The sequence below is a fragment of the Silene latifolia genome, chromosome 10, assembly GCF_048544455.1.
Source record: "Silene latifolia isolate original U9 population chromosome 10, ASM4854445v1, whole genome shotgun sequence".
NCBI classification, from domain to species: domain Eukaryota; kingdom Viridiplantae; phylum Streptophyta; class Magnoliopsida; order Caryophyllales; family Caryophyllaceae; genus Silene; species Silene latifolia.
The window spans coordinates 83,092,055-83,112,812 of NC_133535.1; the positions used below are offsets into that span (position 1 = coordinate 83,092,055).

General features: G+C 37.8%; 1 non-coding gene across 1 annotated transcript; it reads left to right on the forward strand.

The window, feature by feature from the left end:
- Positions 1 to 11,435: 11,435 nt before the first annotated feature.
- Positions 11,436 to 11,542, forward strand: LOC141610009 (small nucleolar RNA R71). The gene has a single exon (XR_012527905.1). It is a non-coding gene; the product is annotated as a small nucleolar RNA R71 (small nucleolar RNA).
- Positions 11,543 to 20,758: the final 9,216 nt, after the last annotated feature.

Below are 20,758 nucleotides of genomic sequence, written 5' to 3' on the forward strand. Positions count from 1 at the left end.
GGCATGAATAGCCTAGGCAATTGCCATCCCCACACTAAGGTAAAGCACTACACATCAATTAAATCATTAGTCCCTCCCTCACTTCTCTCTTTTCATGACAATTATTTTGATCAAAGTAAAAATAAATCCAAAAATGACAAAAATGCAATGCAAAAATTAAATGTAAGTTAGGGAGTTAGAAATATTTACAAGTGGTGGTTTAGGGAGGACTCCACCAAACTCTCATTCTTGATGAGATGTCAAGTAGGCATGTTCAAGGTGTTGTTGATGTTGCTTAACACCTTGAAGAAGTAATCAAAAGCTTGTTCATTGTTATGGTAGAGGTCCTCAATAGACCGTGGTTCTTGTTGTTGATCATGATCGATGGCATGCCCAATGTAGGGATTAAAGATCCCTTCAAATTCGTCGTCCCAAAGACCACAAACTTCATTGAGTTGATCATTGAAAATCTCTTGCTTGGATGGAGACAACTCTCCCAATTTCTTCTCTTGGCCAATGAGGCCATCATCTTCTTCCTTGGTTGATTTTGATGAGCTTTGCAAGCTCTCCTTGTCACAATTCACTTGCTCTTTGAATGGAGCATCTTCAACTTTCTTCCTCCATTGGAGTTCCGATTTCTTCTTCTCATCTTTCCTAAGCTATAATGATCAATCATGAAACATGGCTCATGCAAACGAGGAGCTCTCATGGTCTTGTCAAGATTAAAAGTTATGCTTTCATCTCCCACTTCTAGAGTGAGCTCTCCATGCTTCACATCAATCACCGCACCCGCGGTGTGTAGGAAAGGTCTTCCTAAGATGATTGGAATGTTGGAATCTTCCTCCATATCAACAATGACAAAGTCCACCGGGATGAAAAACTTCCCAATTCGCACGGGGACATCTTCCCATATCCCTAGCGGTGTCTTCGTCGATCTATCGGCCATTTGAAGAGTGATATTGGTACATTTAAGCTCTCCCATCCCCAACCTTTTACTTACCGAGTACGACATGACACTCACACTAGCCCCTAGATCACATAAGGCTTTGTTGATCGTTGTGTCGCCAATGGTACACGGTATTGAGAAGCTTCCCGGATCCTTTAACTTTGGAGGTGAACTCCCTTGAAGTATGGCACTACTCACCTTAGTGAAGGCGATAGTCTCAAGTTTCCGGATCGACTTCTTCTTTGTAAGGATATCTTTCATGTACTTTGCATAGGCCGGAACGTGATTGATTAATTCCGTGAAAGGAATTGAGACTTCTAAGTTCTTCACAATTTCCATGAACTTTCCAAGTTGATCATCAAATTTAGGCTTGGCATGACGACTTGGAAAAGGAAGTCTAATCACAATGGGCTCCTTTTCTTTGGCTTTGTCTTCATTTTTCTTTGAACTTTCTTCTTTTGATGATTCCCCTTCTTTGGGACCTTGTACCACAACTTCATTCTCACTAGCTCTCACAACTTCATCCTCAACTTGCTCCTTCGGTGCTTCATACCTTGTACCACTTCTCAAGTGAATGGCACTAACCGTTTCATGTCTAGGGGGATTACCTTGAGGTGGTAATTGCCCCTTTTGTCTTTGTGAGCTCGAAGATGCTAGTTGGGTCAATTGTGTTTCCAACATCTTGGTGTGAGCTAGAATGTTGTTGATGGTGAAGGAAATGTAGATTCATATACATATTTAACATACTCATATATGTCTAAAATTTGTCATAAAATTAAAACGGATTTTATGCATGCAAACATCAATATAAATAGAGGAGAAATCATGTCCTTACATTGTAGATTTCGGCTATTAGGGCACAAGAGAGATCACCTTTCTCTTCTTGTTCTTGAGCTTATCCTTATGGAAGAACAAAGATCTAAGTATAAGATCTCTCCCTATGTATTATACCCAAGGCTTCTCTTAATTTGATTAATATTATAAGTACTAGTATAATATTAATCTTAGTAGAAAATTGAACCAAAAATTATAAAACACTTATATTATTTCGGTTTTATGGGAGGAAGAAGAAGAGAGAATTTTGTCTCTCTAAAACTCTAAAATTTTTTGATTAAGGAATGAATGAATTATCACACTAAAACAAGGTAGTGTATATTAGAAAAATAAGACAAAAACTTTGCCTTTTTCTCTATGGGAAAACCGGTGGGTGGGGTGCTTTTAGGGGAGCCAATGCATGCCTATTTTGGTCTTCACAAGGAGAATAGGTTTGCATGGCTACCTAGCTTTATCATCATTATGTTTTCTATACAAAATATAAACACAATATTTTAGCTAGTGCACCTCCAATATTTCGGCACTTATTGATAATATGGTGTCCATATTATTTTCGTCAATTATCTATATGTTACATGTCACATGTCACATATATTTGTTTATGTATTTTTATCATATTAAAAATCAACGTATTAATAAAAATACGTCATATACAAAATCGACTTAGTAATTTCATAATTACTTGTGCCAAAATATTTTTCCATTTATAAATCACAACAGATTGTATTTATATCAATTCATTCAAATTTAATTGTTACATTAAACAATTTATTTCATCCGAGTAACTATACAATTTAATTACTCAAATTTCGTATCTCATTTAATCACATTTCAATTTGATACGTAAATTTTACTTCCAAAATCGTCCGTCAATTTTCAAGTAATTTAATTAACTCGTAACGTTATACGATTAATTAAATAATCAATTAAGAGTATTGCCCTTTAGGTATGACCTAGGGGTCAATGATCACCACCGTCACACGACGACAATAATGTCAAACTCTAGTCACCAATCATTACCGATATATGTTGACCATTGACATAATAATATTACTTCCCAATTGTATTCTTAAAATGAGATTTAATAATGATATTTAAATCACGTGATCGCACTATTGTTGAGGACACATTTCCCAACAATCTCCCACTTGTCCTCGACAAGTGTGCGTCACCAATTCTCTTGTCCTATTACTATCTCCCACTCAATGCAAGGTCTCTTTCAGTCGTACTTGCAAGTGATCATATCGAGAGTGGTTTCCTCAACTGAGAATAACCGATTGACCGGATTTATCCACACCGGATACCCTCCGAGCGTGGCCACGCATTTCCGATTCATTGCTCCTTGAGTGGCCCCGAGATATTGATATAACCCGACAAGGGGTGGACAATTCCTATCGCACTCATTCCCTTCGACTAGCCACACCATCATAACCCAAAATATGCCCATTTGACCCCATTTACGAAGGTCGTAGTAACACAAATCAAAGTTAATCTGAAATCGTGCCATCTTAGGTGAATAGTCTTTAGTCAAAAGAATCGACTCATTAGAATACTATAGTAGCTCTCGCCACGACCAGGCTATATAAATTTGCCGAACTCTATAAGCGGTCATAAGGCCCGACAAAATGTTCCTAACAATCCGCTATGTGATCGACTAGTCATCTCACATGACTGTATGGCACTTGAACTTGCCATCAATCGCCTCACACTCTAGTCACTTCGAGACGTCACCTCATATAAGTAACTATGGGCAAAACAATGTTAATCCATGTTCACTTTAACGGGGTTCAATTGTCTCTACAACCCGTTTGGATGTAACAAAGTATAAATTAAAGATAAAAGACAAATGTGATTATGAACATGAACAAAAACAACACTTTTATTTCATTTCAAAATCTAACAAAAATTTGGTACACGTTTAAGTCCCATGGACGTAACATGTCCATCATGCTTAGCCTGCGATAAAGGCTTGGTGAGTGGATCGGCTATGTTGTCATCCGTCCCAACCTTACAAATCGCAATTTCCTTTCTTTCAATGAAATCTCGAATTACATGATACTTTCTAAGTACATGTCTAGATCTATTACTAGACTTCGGCTCCTTAGCTTGGAAGATCGTCCCACTATTATCACAATAGAGAGTGATGGGATCATCGGCGGTAGGTACTACTTTTAGACCTTCCGTGAATTGTTTGATCCACATAGCTTCCTTGGCGACCTCGATGCTTTGCTATGTACTCACCTCCGTTGTTGAATCCGCGATTCTGACTTCCTTGAAGCTTCTCCACTTACACCACCATTGAGCATGAAAACAAAACCAGCTTGTGATTTCATGTCATCCCTATCCGTTTGAAAACTTGAGTCCGTGTATCCCGTAACACGCAACTCATTGTCTCCTCCAAACACGAGGATAGAGTCCTTAGTTCTTCTCAAGTACTTAAGGATGTTCTTGACAGCAATCCAGTGACTCTCACCTGGATTTGCTTGATATCTACTCGTCATGCTCAAGGCATACGAGACATCGAGACGTGTGCATATCATGGCATACATGATTGATCCAACAAATGAAGCGTAAGGGATCAACTTCATGCGTTCAACATCATGGGGTTCGGAGGGACATTGAGTCTGGCTCAATATTGTTCCGGTTACCATTGGTACCAAACCCCTTTTGGATTTGTCCATGCTTTGAATCGTCAAGAATCTTATCAACATAAGACTCTTGACTTAGTGCCAATATCCTCTTGGGTCTATCTCTATAGATCCGGATACCTAATATGCGTTGTGCCTCTCCTAAATCCTTCATTTGGAAGTGGTTACCTAACCACTTCTTAACATAAGACAACATTGGAATATCGTTTCCAATGAGTAGTATGTCATCGACATACAGGATTAGGAACACAACATTGCTCCCACTGAATTTCATGTATAAACATGGTTCCTCAACATTTCGAGTGAAACCATTTTCTTTTATAACATGATTGAATCGATGATTCCAACTTCTAGATGCTTGCTTAAGACCATAAATGGATCTCTTAAGCTTGCACACTTTGTTAGGATTTTTAGAATCAACAAAACCTTCGGGTTGTATCATGTACACCTTCTCTTCTAAATGCCCATTTAGAAAAGCGGTTTTGACATCCATTTGCCATATTTCATAATCATGAAATGCGGCGATCGCTAACAAAATCCGTATGGATCTTAGCATGGCTACGGGGGCGAAGGTCTCATCATAATGGAGACCTTGGACTTGGGTAAATCCTTTTGCCACTAGCCTAGCTTTGTAGACATCGTCATGTCCTTCTATGCCATTTTTGACCTTGAATATCCATTTGCATTGGAGGGGTCTTGCCCCTTTAGGCAAATCTACCAAGTCCCAAACTTGGTTTTCAAGCATAGAATCCATTTCGGACTTCATGGCTTCAAGCCATAAGGTGGAATTAGGACTAGAGATTGCGGCCTTGTAGGTGGCGGGCTCGTCACTTTCCATAAGTAACACATCGAGTGTTCCATCTTCTTCGATAAGTCCCACATATCGATCGGGATGGCGAATTACTCGGCCCGTCCTTCTTAGTGGAGGAGGTATAACCACGTTAGACGACGAAGGAACATCTTCTTGCGTCTCTATTTCGGTTTGTGGCTCTTGAACTTCATCAAGTTCAAAATTTCTCCCACTCTGTCTTTTAGAAATAAATTCTCTTTCTAAGAAGACAGCCTCGCAAGACACAAACACTTTATGATCTTGAGGTTTGTAGAAGTAATACCCTCGAGAGGTCGAGGGATAACCTACAAAGATGCATTTTTCGGATCTTGGGGCTAGCTTGTTGTCGTTCTTAGTTTTGACGTAAGCATCACATCCCCAAATCTTCATATAGGATATATTTGGGATCTTACCCGTCCACATCTCACATGGAGTCTTTTCGGTGGACTTTGTGGGACTATTATTCAAAGATCGAATTGCGGTTTGTATCGCAAATCCCCAAAACGAGTTTGGTAACTCGGTTTGACTCATCATGGATCGAACCATATCTAGTAAGGTTCGATTTCTCCTTTCGGCAACACCATTAAGTTGTGGTGTTCCGGGCGGAGAAAGTTGTGATATAATGCCACAACCTTTCAAGTGTGAATCAAATTCAAGACTAAGGTATTCACCACCACGATCGGATCGAAGTGCCTTAATCCTTTTGTTCAATTGGTTCTCTACTTCGTTTTGAAATTCCTTGAATTTCTCAAACGCTTCACTCTTATGTCTCATTAAATAGACATGCCCATGTCTACTTAAGTCATCGGTGAAGGTTATAAAGTAGTCATAATTACCACGAGCGGTGATACTCATTGGTCCACATACATCGGTGTGTATGAGTCCCAATAGCTCACTAGCTCGTGTCCCTTTACCACTAAAAGGATTACGAGTCATTTTGCCAAGTAGGCAATATTCGCATGTACCAAATGATTGATAATCAAATGGTGTAATCACATTAGTAGAAATTAATCTTTTGATGCGATTCTCGTTTATGTGACCTAATCGACAATGCCAAATGAACGCTTCACTTGGGTCACTTGTTTTGAGTTTCTTTGATTGAATGTTATAAATATCATTTGTCGGATTTGAGGTCTCTAAAATGTATATGCCATTGATGGAAGTAGCTTGGCCAATAACCAAATCATTCCTAGAAATAGAGCAATGATTGTTCTTAATGACAAAACAAAAACCGTCCATGTCTAGCATAGCGATTGAAATAATGTTTTTAGAGAGTGTAGGAACATAAAAACAATTATGCAAATACAACTCAAATCCGTTTGGCAAGGCTAGAACATAAGTTCCTTTGGATTCGGCCGCTACCCGAGCTCCATTTCCAAGTCGAAGATCCACATCTCCCTTGCTAAGCTTCTCCACATCTCTTAAACCCTGTAAATGATTACAAAGGTGAGAACCACAACCGGTATCAAGTACCCATGTCGTAGTGGAAGTATAATTTATATCAATAACATAAATTTCTTTAGGAATTGTACCTTTTGGAGTAATGAGTCCTTCCCTTATATTTCGCAAATACATAGGGCAATTCCTAAGCCAATGTCCCATGCCATAGCAATAATGGCACTCATCATTAACTTGCTTGAAGTTTTTGACTTTCTTTGCTTTCTTCTTGAACCTCTTGCCCTTTGAAGCAAGAACTTGATTGCTAGAGCTCCCACTAGCTTTGGCATCTTTATCTTCCAGAGACAAAGATCCTAAAGATTGCATGAGGTAGTCTTCCTGAGACGGACTCACACGAGGTCTAGTAGTAGTGGGTGGTTTAGATGAGGTGATGAAATTAAGGTTTCCATCCGAACCTATCCCGAAATGAAGTTCTCTAGTTGTATCGAAATTGTTGTTGGAGCAAATGTCATCAAGAACATTGTGATAAGAATCAATAGTGATAGGTGCGGTAGCATTTGTTGGATTCATTGTAAAGAACTACAAATATGGAGGAAAAGGAAATATTAACATTTGTCTTTTTAAATCATACTTGTAAATTTAACAAGATATGAACATTTATATAGTGACCTCTACCCAACTATAATAAATGATTCCAAGACCCAAATTCATATCGACTTAGGCACGGTAGGGCCGATTCATCCTTTATCAATATAACTCGGTGGATTAACGTTTAATCGATTCTACTCTTAGAACTCTTGGTCGATAATATTACATTAACATATATCTTTAGCCCAAAACACATTCGACAAGAGCACGGTAGGGCCGATACATCCCTTATCAAAAACTTTTGTTGAGGTCAATCCAAATTTCGAATAAATGTGTCCATGATCCAAATCCATATCAACTTGGGCACGGTAGGGCCGATACATCCCTTATCAACATGAATTCGGTGGATTAACATTCATCACCCACTTCCCCTACGTAACAAGGTTTGTACCCGGTAGGGCCGAGTGCACTCCCTCGCGAAATAGGTTTTCATGGTTTCTACTATTTGGTAAGGCTATATCTCAATTAATTGTTTTAGCGAGAGGTCATGTCAATTTATTATCTATCACGTTTTAAGTGAACTAAAGTGGTGAACTACGATAATTCTAATTGACACGGTCGATGAACTCGATAAAATGACGATGCATGTTTAGTTATGGCGATTTAGCAATGCATGTAACATAAAATAAAATGCAAGCATAAAAGAATAAATAAATCCTAGTATGGCCTTTCCTAAAATAGAAAAACTCTTTAACTATTACAAATTCGGAAACCAACTCCATTGGTCCCTTGAACTTCGGTTGTGGCACGCATCTCGAGGTAACACCGTCTTTATGTATCGCCATTCTTGAAGAAATCCGTCTTTAGGAACTCCTGAATGAATAAAATTACATAATAAATTACATAAATCCTATTATACATTTGTAACTAAAATAAAATAAATCTATTAAAATTACAAAACGGTGATACGAGATCACAATAAAAATTACAACCGAATCGATATTCCCATTCATTTCTCGGAAATACCAATTAAAATCTAAGGCCATACTAAGTAAAATTACATAATTCAAAATTACATAAATTAAAATTATGACAATCATAAAGAAAAATGCAGCATTATAATATCTATGAACATGCTCAATTTTTATGCTAAATCGCCTTTTAATTAGCCAATATCGTATATTACTCGGTTTTTAGCGATTTGCGTGATTTCAACATTTTATAATCACAAAAATACATAAACTCATATTTATGCATAAGTTAATTACCCTAACCTCTTAGGACTCAAAATATAGTCTTCACTAATAATTTGACCATAATTAACTTTTATTTACAAAATTGTTCATAAATGGGCCAAAAATACAAAATTAAGCTATTAACTTCAAATAAATCAAAAATTCCAAATAAATTCAAAATTTGAAATTTAAATTCATGAACATTCTGGAAAAATTCCATGACACTCATAATGTTCAAAATCTTAGGTTAAAAATTTCGAAAATTTTCCGTAAAAACAATGTTGCGGTTTATCGATATTTAATAAAATAATCATAAAAACATGGAAAAATTATTTTCACTAACTTTTCAATTTTAGATCTGAAAAAGTGACTAAAATGCAACATTAGACGTTTTTCCTAAGTCATAGAATATATTTTATTAATTTTCACTAATAATGTCACTATTTATGTCATTTTTCTTCAAAAATTCATAAATCATGCTAAAAGACTTCTTTATAGCCAATTATTTTACACACATCTTGTAAAATTGCATGTGACAACATATAAATTTTCTATGACCAGATTCGAAATTTAACTCATATTAACCTATTTTTCTCTTAAATCCATATTTAATAATGAAAAATTCATTTTTCGAGCATAACAAATGCAAAAATTATGAAAAATTACAGGTTATCTCAAAATAATATATGTGATAACATATCCAAAGATCAACTTAAAATTCAAAGTATAGCTAATTTTCGACCAAAAATGACATTTTTACTCATAAAATCACATTTAAATGCCATTATTGTAAATTATGAACAATAAAAATCCGAAAAATTAACCAAAAATCCTAAAACACTTTAGGACTAGAAATATTAACATGCATGTAATTATTTCGTGATATATCATAATAACACAAATTTTACAAGTTTTATTTTGTTATTCATATAACTCGGAAAAACTTTTAACCAATTTGCATGCAAACAACCGTGGCTCATGATACCGATTGAAGGAAATGTAGATTCATATACATATTTAACATACTCATATATGTCTAAAATTTGTCATAAAATTAAAACGGATTTTATGCATGCAAACATCAATATAAATAGAGGAGAAATCATGTCCTTACATTGTAGATTTCGGCTATTAGGGCACAAGAGAGATCACCTTTCTCTTCTTGTTCTTGAGCTTATCCTTATGGAAGAACAAAGATCTAAGTATAAGATCTCTCCCTATGTATTATACCCAAGGCTTCTCTTAATTTGATTAATATTATAAGTACTAGTATAATATTAATCTTAGTAGAAAATTGAACCAAAAATTATAAAACACTTATATTATTTCGGTTTTATGGGAGGAAGAAGAAGAGAGAATTTTGTCTCTCTAAAACTCTAAAATTTTTTGATTAAGGAATGAATGAATTATCACACTAAAACAAGGTAGTGTATATTAGAAAAATAAGACAAAAACTTTGCCTTTTTCTCTATGGGAAAACCGGTGGGTGGGGTGCTTTTAGGGGAGCCAATGCATGCCTATTTTGGTCTTCACAAGGAGAATAGGTTTGCATGGCTACCTAGCTTTATCATCATTATGTTTTCTATACAAAATATAAACACAATATTTTAGCTAGTGCACCTCCAATATTTCGGCACTTATTGATAATATGGTGTCCATATTATTTTCGTCAATTATCTATATGTTACATGTCACATGTCACATATATTTGTTTATGTATTTTTATCATATTAAAAATCAACGTATTAATAAAAATACGTCATATACAAAATCGACTTAGTAATTTCATAATTACTTGTGCCAAAATATTTTTCCATTTATAAATCACAACAGATTGTATTTATATCAATTCATTCGAATTTAATTGTTACATTAAACAATTTATTTCATCCGAGTAACTATACAATTTAATTACTCAGACCGTATCTCATTTAATCACATTTCAATTTGATACGTAAATTTTACTTCCAAAATCGTCCGTCAATTTTCAAGTAATTTAATTAACTCGTAACGTTATACGATTAATTAAATAATCAATTAAGAGTATTGCCCTTTAGGTATGACCTAGGGGTCAATCGATCACCACCGTCACACGACAAGAATGTCAAACTCTAGTCGACCAATCATTACCGATATATGTTGACCAGTTGACAGTAACAATATTACTTCCCAATTGTATTCTTAAAATGAGATTTAATAATGATATTTAAATCACGTGATCGCACTATTGTTGAGGACACATTTCCCAACAGATGGTGGTGTCTTTTGCTTGGCTATCTTTTTGCATTTGGGTGAAAAATTCTTGTTGATTCTTTTGCATTTGAAGGACCGCTTTTTGGACATCAAAACTTTGGTCATTGTGGTGATTGTATGGATTTTGATTTTGGTAACCTTGGTTTTGATTGAAAAAGGGTCTTTGGTTTTGATTTCTCATGGGTGGTGGAGTGTATGTTGTTTGAGGGTTTTGGACATTTTGGCTTTTGTATGAGAGATTTGGATGGAACTTGGTGTTTTCATTGTAAAAATTTGAATAAGGGGTACCGCTTTTGTAAGCTTGGAAAGCATTGACTTGCTCGGTTGTTCCCCTACACTCGCTTGAGTCATGACCTAAGGTTCCACAATTCTCACATATCCCGCTTGGGATTGATGAGGATGCCGTCATGGCATTGACATGATGCTTTGATGATTTTGAGCTTTCCTCAAGTCTAGCCATAGCTTGTTCAAACTTCAAGTTGATTGTGTCAATGTGAGCACTAAGTTGAGCACCCAATTGAGTAACGGTGTCCACTTCATACTTTCCTCTAGTAGCCTTGCGAGGCCTACTATATTGCGAATTATGGACCGCCATTTCCTCAATCTTGTTCCATGTTTGATTGTCATCAACTTCGGTGAACATTCCATTTGATCCCATATTGAGAATGTTCCTTGAATCTTCATATAAACCATTCCAAAATTGTTGCACTAAAAACCATTCGCTAAGTCCATGGTGAGGACATGAGCGACAAATACCTTTGAACCGCTCCCAAGCTTCATACAAAGATTCTTCATCCCTTTGCTTAAAACCCGTAATTTGAGCTCTTAGCATATTAGTCTTTTCCGGTGGGTAGAAATTTTTGTAGAAAGCTAGAGCTAGCTTCTTCCAAGAATCTATTCCAAGGGTGGCCTTATCAAGGCCCTTCAACCATTGTTTTGCGGTGCCGATTAACGAAAAAGGAAATAAGACCCATCTTATTTGGTCTTGAGTCACGCCCGTTTGAGAAATAGCTTCACAATAATCACAAAATGTTTCCATATGAGAATGAGGGTCCTCACTAGGCATTCCCCCGAATTGGCTCCTCTCAACTAGTTGGATGAAGGCGGACTTGGCAATAAAGTTTCCGGTAAGATGTTGTGGGGTAGGAGTACCATTTGGTAGATCCTCCTCGGTGGGTATAGAGTGTGACGAGAATTTAGGCATTGTAGGTGGATTTTGTGTGGTATTGTTTAATGGGTTCTCTTCTCCTTCTATTGCGAAAGGATTGACAAACTCACTAGTGGGTTGAACAACTTCACCAACACCTCCCAAATTCCTCCTAACAAGTCTCCTATTATTCGTCAAGGTTCTTTCGATTTCACGGTCAAAAGGTAACAAATCTCTTTGTAACCTTCTAGACATGCAAAATATCAAACAACTCAAAAACAATTAGAACAATCCTTGAGGAGTTTTACTTCCCCAAGGTGAAAAAGACACAACTAAAAACAATAAAAGAAATCTTAAATCAATTAAACACCGTCCCCGCAAGAACGGCGCCATTTTTGATCGGAGCCATTTGGTGTTCACAATTAAGCATATGTGGTCGTTGGTCAATGGTCGATACAAAACACAATTTATACTTCACAAACAACTCTACAATTAGTAAAGAGGCAAGTAAAGGTCGGATCCCAAGGGACGGGTATTGAAATGAAGATTCTATTGTAACTAGTGGTGTCTAGGGGTGTCACGAATTGGGTTGATGTAGAAGGTTACTAAACTAAAATAGCAATGAAAATAAACTAACAAGGTAAATGAAATAAGGGTGTAAACAATTGATTAAAAGCACTAGGGTGTCATGGGTTCATAGGGGAATCATGGGATATGATCATACAAACATGTTCTCAAATTATAAGCAAGCAATTATTGTTGTGATGGATTGAGTTGGGTTATATCTTACAATCCTAGGAAAGTTTGGGTCCCTGAGCCGAATCTCTTGGATTGTACAACACCTACAAGTCGACTTAATCTTCCCTACTTAACACATGCATGGTCTAACAAGACTCGAGTTGGGTTATGTCTTACAAGTCAAGTTGAAAGGATAGAAGATGATAGTAAATGCAAGGATTCATAGGCTTAGCATTTCATCAAATATAACATGTGCATGCATTAAGATCAAAACAAGCAAGCAAATAAGATATGAAAGCATATTAATTTAAGCATGAATCATTCCCCATGTTGGTTTCCCCTAATCACCCATTAAACCCTAGCTAAGAGACTACTCACTCATTATCATATTGATCATGCTAGAAAGGTTGTCAATCATACTAACATAATGAAACATGATGAATAAATGAAAGTAATTAGCAATAATTAAAAAGGGATTAAGAGATTATACCTACTAATGATTCCAATAATAAAGCAAGAATAATAGAAGTACTTGAATCCTAGATTGAGAGGTTGTCAATCTCCCAATAATAACCCAAATAATCTTCAATTACCCAAAATAAAGTAAGAACAAGAGAGAGATTAAGGAACTAAAACTTGGATTAAAACTTGATTAATATTTGATTACAATATTGAAGAGAGATTTGATTGATATTAACTACACTAATTATTGATAAGAAGAACATGCTCCTCTAATTAGACTAATGGGGTATTTATAGTGAAAATTAGGGAGGATGCATTAGGGTTAACTAAGGGCTAAACTAGTAATTACACTTTTTAAGTTGAGCAAGGAGCCTCCGGGATTGTCCGAGAGAAGGGCTTCTTCATTTCGTAGCTTGAAGAACGAAACTGTCTTTGTCTTTGTGATCCGTGCGGGCCGGGAGTCGGGACGGCCGGATTTGGGATGGACGATCCGAGCGGATCAAGGAACAAGACGCACGGACTGGGCATGGGCAATCCGAGCGGATTCCTGGTGAGGACGCTCGGACTGGCGAGGACGGACGGATTCTCTACAATCCGTTCGGATTGTAGCTCAGCAGCTTTCCTTCTTCTTTTTCTTCCCTTTTCTTCATGAATTCCTTGGGGATTTCCTTGGGGACTCAAGGATCCTTTTCTCAACAATGCTCTTCTACTATGCTATGTACAAAGGCCTTCTAGTCTTGTCTCTCCTTGATGCTTGGTCATTGAATATGATCAATTTAGCCTTGTTTTGCCATGAAAATGCAAGATTCTTACTCCTTTCCTACCAAGGGATCAAAATCTCAAAGAATATGCAAAACAAAGAACTAAAGATAAGAAATGACCCAAATAGGCACTAAAAAGCATAGAAACAATGGTAATTCGGGGGCTAAATACGCGCCAATTATGGTCGCATCAAATATCCCCAAACCGAACCTTTGCTCGTCCCGAGTAAAGAGGTGACAAAGACTAGGACCAAAACTAACCTAACCTAATAATAATAGCCGATATGAGACAATTAGCGGGTCTCACTCCGCCCCTTCAACTCACAACAAGACAACCATGAGGTAGGATGCCTTCTTGCAAGGCAAGGTGGGTCTTGCCAAAATGGCGACACATCCAAACATTAAGCACACAAAATCAAGTAATGGATGCATCTACAAAAAGAATAGCCACTTTCCTCATCTAAGTGGCGGAAATTATCTACAAGGGAAGCAATTCAAGGGTACACAATCCTTCATAGATGCAATTTGTTCAAACTACTAAGCCTAGAAGGATACCAATAAATCACCTCCAAAATGTGTCAAGCTAGGGTACCTTTGTCCTCAATCGTTAAATGCTTTTGTCAAGAATAGACTCCCTATGGTGTTAGAAACACTGGAGGATCGCCGAATTCCCCCTCTTGCCTAGACAAGAAGAAGGGTCGTCCCCTCTCTACCATGCACAAAAATGGATACGATGGATAAAGGGATCGATAGATGTTTGAGTTTCATTTTGGGAGTTTGCTTTTGTTTTTGTTTTCCCCCAAATTTCTTTGGCATTTGACTTTTTGAGAACACTTTCTTGCCATTTCTTTTTGATTTTTGGCATTTCAATACTTGACAACTTTTTGCATTTTCTTTTTGAACATTTTCAAAGTCACCCCAATTAGTAACGAGGGTGCCTTATTTTTGAAGCTTTAGGAGTTCTATTTTTGCTCCTCTTTTCTTTTGATGCATTTTTGCAAACTTTCTTTCACTTTTCATTTCATTGAACTCAAATTGATTTCTTTTTGTTTTGTGCCCATTCCCTTTGATGACAAAAATGTATGGTAGAATATGGATGAATGATAGAAGTATGCATGGTTTCAAGGGTCACCTTGGAATAAACGGTAGCCAAGGAGTTATCACACCACAAGGTACTCTTGACTCGGCCTTAAACCATGGGTCAAAGGATACTAGCATGACACATCCTAGGGTGTTTTACAAGCATTCTATCAAGCAAAGTCTTAAGAATAAAAAGCATCTACTAGGGCCTATATACACTTGTCAAGCTTCCCAAGTAGACGGTTTCGCAAAATTTTTCTAACATGCAAACTACATGCCATGATGCAACTAGCATATATACATCCTAATGCAAATGATTCTACCAACTAATATGCCAAATAAACTAAATACAAGTCCTAAATTCACATTGTTTTACCGCATCAATCAAAATAAAGCCACATAGTCATTAACATAAAGAGGAGAAAGGAGATTGGAAAGATCATACCATGCGGTCTTCAATATCCTCATGTCTCGGATGTGGCATAGTCAATCAAGGATGAAACAAACACAATATATACAAGACAATATATACAAAGGAAATGAACTTGTTTTTGGTTTTTTTTTTCAATTTTTCAAATTTTTATGATTTTTGAAATTTTTCAATTTTTATGGTTTTTGAATAAAAGTTAAGAGTTAGAATTCTCATCCCCACACTAATATGGGCATTGTCCTCAATGGCCAAAATGATGGAAATTATGCAAAGAATGATGCATGATTTCTATACTAAATGCAATTCTACACTAAGCTATACTACATGATGCATGGTTTTTGTTATGACGGAGAGGATAATTTAAATTACCTCCCGTTGCGTATGCATTAACTTCCCCAAACCAAGCAAGACACTATTGCTAATGTCAAAGCATGGGGGAGTTCATGCACATGCTATGCTATGCATGAGACTAGATTGTCATTTTGGATTTTACAAAAGTGGGAACAATAAAGAACACCTCAAAGGAACCGAGGTGTGAGTCCTTTGATGTTGCTAGGACTAAACCAACAATGATCAAAATGAAAATAAAATACAAAGAGATATAGACAAACCGTGGGAGAGTAGGAATCTCCAAGGCTAGTCTTCCATCATGCTACTATCATCACCACTTCCCTCATGAGAAGTGGTCACATTGCCACTTTCCTTGGCACTTTCTTCTTTGCTTTCTTCATCATCATCTTCCTCATCATTATCTTCACCATCTTCACCATCTCTTTCTTCATCTCCACTTGCTTCTTCCTCAATATTATCATCAATCTCCTCATCATTTCCAACAACCTCATTGTCTTCCACCACTTCCCTAGATGCACCCTAAACAAGGCTTCTCTATCCGCCCAACTAGGCAAAGGACAAGATGGATCAAGGAGTCCTTGCCTAGCTAGATGTAGGAGGGGAGGATATTGAGCCAAATAAGCATTCTTCCGATCTTCATAAGCTTGCTTGTGCATGGCTTGCATTAGAAGAGTGACATAATCTTTCCCAATTTCAACTCCTTGTGGTTTGAACTCTTCATAATCATAGGGGTAAGGTGGTATAACAATGGAAGAGGAGGGGGGTTTCATGATCACCCTTTTGTTGTTGAATGATGTACTCGGCTTCTTCGGATAGGGGAAGTAAATAGTTGGTCCGGTGGACACTAAGACGGCAAATCTTTGCGGGTAAAGTGAATGATCGAGACTCACTTGTAAGCCACCCATACTTGGTATCAAGGGAATTGTGAACAACCCACTTAAACTTGTTAATCAAGGTGGACATATCAATGAGATGGCCACCATCCTTAGCCTTGTACTTGCTATCCTTATTGAAATTAGGATCAAAGTGCTTGGCTAGGACCGTGACAAGGCCGCCATTAACAATTACGGTTTGACCCTTCTTCCCACTATCTATATGGAGCCATCTATCAACCAATAGCCTCAAAGAATTGTAAGGCTTGGTGTGAATTCTTCCAATATTCAAAGTTGATTCAAGGAGAATAAAATCGAGTCCCGTGAAATGATTGGTGTCTTTCCTAGCAATTATGGTATTTCCCACAACTTTATGCCATATTCTTATGCCCGGATGATGGACCAAAAGAGCATGACAAGCTTTAAAATCTTCAAATTTCTTCCCGGAGATTGCCTCCCAAAGAGGCTCGGGATCATACTTCCCATATTGCTTATAGAATTTATGTTCATCGCTAAGACCCAAAATTGCACCCAATTCCGGAAAGGAAATGCGTCTACTAGTGTTAGCTAGACGAAACTCAATATTTTCCCTATTCTCAACTTTTGTCACTTTTAAAGAACTTAAGAATTCCAAGACAAGGGAGGGGTATGTTACTTCCTCCATTTCAAACAATTTCTTTAAACCCATGGCATTGAAAAAGATTCTTGTTTGTTCAAGAATACCCAACTTCTCTAAAGCATCTTGGCATATGAATTTGGTGGATTGAATTTGTCTCATAGCAAACTTGACAAATGTATTTCTATGGGAGTCGGAAATGAATGTTACCTCCGGATAATGCAAGAGTTGATTAATTACCGGAGTAGAGGGCGATGCTTCCGTAGGAATTTGTTGAGGTGGTTGCACTTCCAAGCTTGGTGTTGATACCACCATTGCCAAAGCTTTCTTCATTTGTAGAGCTTTTTGCCTTTGAGAGAGAGTTGTAGTCTTTGGTGCCTTTGTTGCCTTTGCCTTTGCTTTTGTTGCTCCCTTTGTTCTTGCCATTTGATGAGCTAACCAAGAGAAAGATCAAAAATCTTCAATTTGTAGAATGCCCAAATCGATTTTGAAAGTGAAAGGCTTTGCCTTTATGAGAACAAAAATCAATTCAAAGGTGAAGATTTTGTTCTTGGTTTTGATTATTAATGAAGATGGAGTGATTGATTTGTTATTTGAAAGATGGTTTGATTTGATTTTGGTGAGTTTTGTTGAGGGTTTTTGTTTTTGAGATGGAGAGGATGAGGGTTTTGATGTTATGAGTAGTGTTTATGAGTGAATGAATGAATGAATGAAGGTGGGGTGGGTATTTAAAGAACTCGACAATATTAGGACGCAGGGACAATCCGTGCGGATTAGGCGCAATCCGCTCGGATTCTTGACTTCAAATTTTCAAAAATCCCGCCTAGAGACGGGCGGATTCTGGGGAATCCGTTCGGATTCTGCTGAGACGAGACGGGCGGATTTCGCTTGAGACGGACGGATTCTTGTCCAGAGATTTTTCTTTGTTTTTCTTCAGCTGCAAGACGGGCGGATTGTCCACAAGACGGACGGATTACGTGAGAGATTTCGGGCGTCTTTCCGGAATCCGCTCGGATTCTTCAACGATCAAGAATTTTGCGATTTTCGCTCACCCCAAGACGGGCGTCTTCTCGGCCAGACGCTCGGATCCTCTGTAGACGGGCGGATTCTCAGGAATCCGCTCGGATTGGTCCTTGTGTACACGGATTCAGGTCCATCCGTGCACCAACGCATTCCCTTATCATTCTTTCTTTCTTTCTTTCAAATCTTGTGTTCTTCATTGCGGGGGCACTACTAAGGCATGAATAGCCTAGGCAATTGCCATCCCCACACTAAGGTAAAGCACTACACATCAATTAAATCATTAGTCCCTCCCTCACTTCTCTCTTTTCATGACAATTATTTTGATCAAAGTAAAAATAAATCCAAAAATGACAAAAATGCAATGCAAAAATTAAATGTAAGTTAGGGAGTTAGAAATATTTACAAGTGGTGGTTTAGGGAGGACTCCACCAAACTCTCATTCTTGATGAGATGTCAAGGAGGCATGTTCAAGGTGTTGTTGATGTTGCTTAACACCTTGAAGAAGTAATCAAAAGCTTGTTCATTGTTATGGTAGAGGTCCTCAATAGACCGTGGTTCTTGTTGTTGATCATGATCGATGGCATGCCCAATGTAGGGATTAAAGATCCCTTCAAATTCGTCGTCCCAAAGACCACAAACTTCATTGAGTTGATCATTGAAAATCTCTTGCTTGGATGGAGACAACTCTCCCAATTTCTTCTCTTGGCCAATGAGGCCATCATCTTCTTCCTTGGTTGATTTTGATGAGCTTTGCAAGCTCTCCTTGTCACAATTCACTTGCTCTTTGAATGGAGCATCTTCAACTTTCTTCCTCCATTGGAGTTCCGATTTCTTCTTCTCATCTTTTCGGCTATAATGATCAATCATGAAACATGGCTCATGCAAACGAGGAGCTCTCATGGTCTTGTCAAGATTAAAAGTTATGCTTTCATCTCCCACTTCTAGAGTGAGCTCTCCATGCTTCACATCAATCACCGCACCCGCGGTGTGTAGGAAAGGTCTTCCTAAGATGATTGGAATGTTGGAATCTTCCTCCATATCAACAATGACAAAGTCCACCGGGATGAAAAACTTCCCAATTCACACGGGGACATCTTCCCATATCCCTAGCGGTGTCTTCGTCGATCTATCGGCCATTTGAAGAGTGATATTGGTACATTTAAGCTCTCCCATCCCCAACCTTTTACTTACCGAGTACGGCATGACACTCACACTAGCCCCTAGATCACATAAGGCTTTGTTGATCGTTGTGTCGCCAATGGTACACGGTATTGAGAAGCTTCCCGGATCCTTTAACTTTGGAGGTGAACTTCCTTGAAGTATTGCACTACTCACCTTAGTGAAGGCGATAGTCTCAAGTTTCTGGATCGACTTCTTCTTTGTGAGGATATCTTTCATGTACTTTGCATAGGCCGGAACGTGATTGATTAATTCCGTGAAAGGAATTGAGACTTCTAAGTTCTTCACAATTTCCATGAACTTTCCAAGTTGATCATCAAATTTAGGCTTGGCTTGACGACTTGGAAAAGGAAGTCTAATCACAATGGGCTCCTTTTCTTTGGCTTTGTCTTCATTTTTCTTTGAACTTTCTTCTTTTGATGATTCCCCTTCTTTGGGACCTTGTACCACAACTTCATTCTCACTAGCTCTCACAACTTCATCCTCAACTTGCTCCTTCGGTGCTTCATACCTTGTACCACTTCTCAAGTGAATGGCACTAACCGTTTCATGTCTAGGGGATTACCTTGAGGTGGTAATTGCCCTTTTTGTCTTTGTGAGCTCGAAGATGCTAGTTGGGTCAATTGTGTTTCCAACATCTTGGTGTGAGCTAGAATGTTGTTGATGGTGGTGTCTTTTGCTTGGCTATCTTTTTGCATTTGGGTGAAAAATTCTTGTTGATTCTTTTGCATTTGAAGGACCGCTTTTTGGACATCAAAACTTTGGTCATTGTGGTGATTGTATGGATTTTGATTTTGGTAACCTTGGTTTTGATTGAAAAAGGGTCTTTGGTTTTGATTTCTCATGGGTGGTGGAGTGTATGTTGTTTGAGGGTTTTGGACATTTTGGCTTTTGTATGAGAGATTTGGATGGAACTTGGTGTTTTCATTGTAAAAATTTGAATAAGGGGTACCGCTTTTGTAAGCTTGGAAAGCATTGACTTGCTCGGTTGTTCCCCTACACTCGCTTGAGTCATGACCTAAGGTTCCACAATTCTCACATATCCCGCTTGGGATTGATGAGGATGCCGTCATGGCATTGACATGATGCTTTGATGATTTTGAGCTTTCCTCAAGTCTAGCCATAGCTTGTTCAAACTTCAAGTTGATTGTGTCAATGTGAGCACTAAGTTGAGCACCCAATTGAGTAACGGTGTCCACTTCATACTTTCCTCTAGTAGCCTTGCGAGGCCTACTATATTGCGAATTATGGACCGCCATTTCCTCAATCTTGTTCCATGTTTGATTGTCATCAACTTCGGTGAACATTCCATTTGATCCCATATTGAGAATGTTCCTTGAATCTTCATATAAACCATTCCAAAATTGTTGCACTAAAAACCATTCGCTA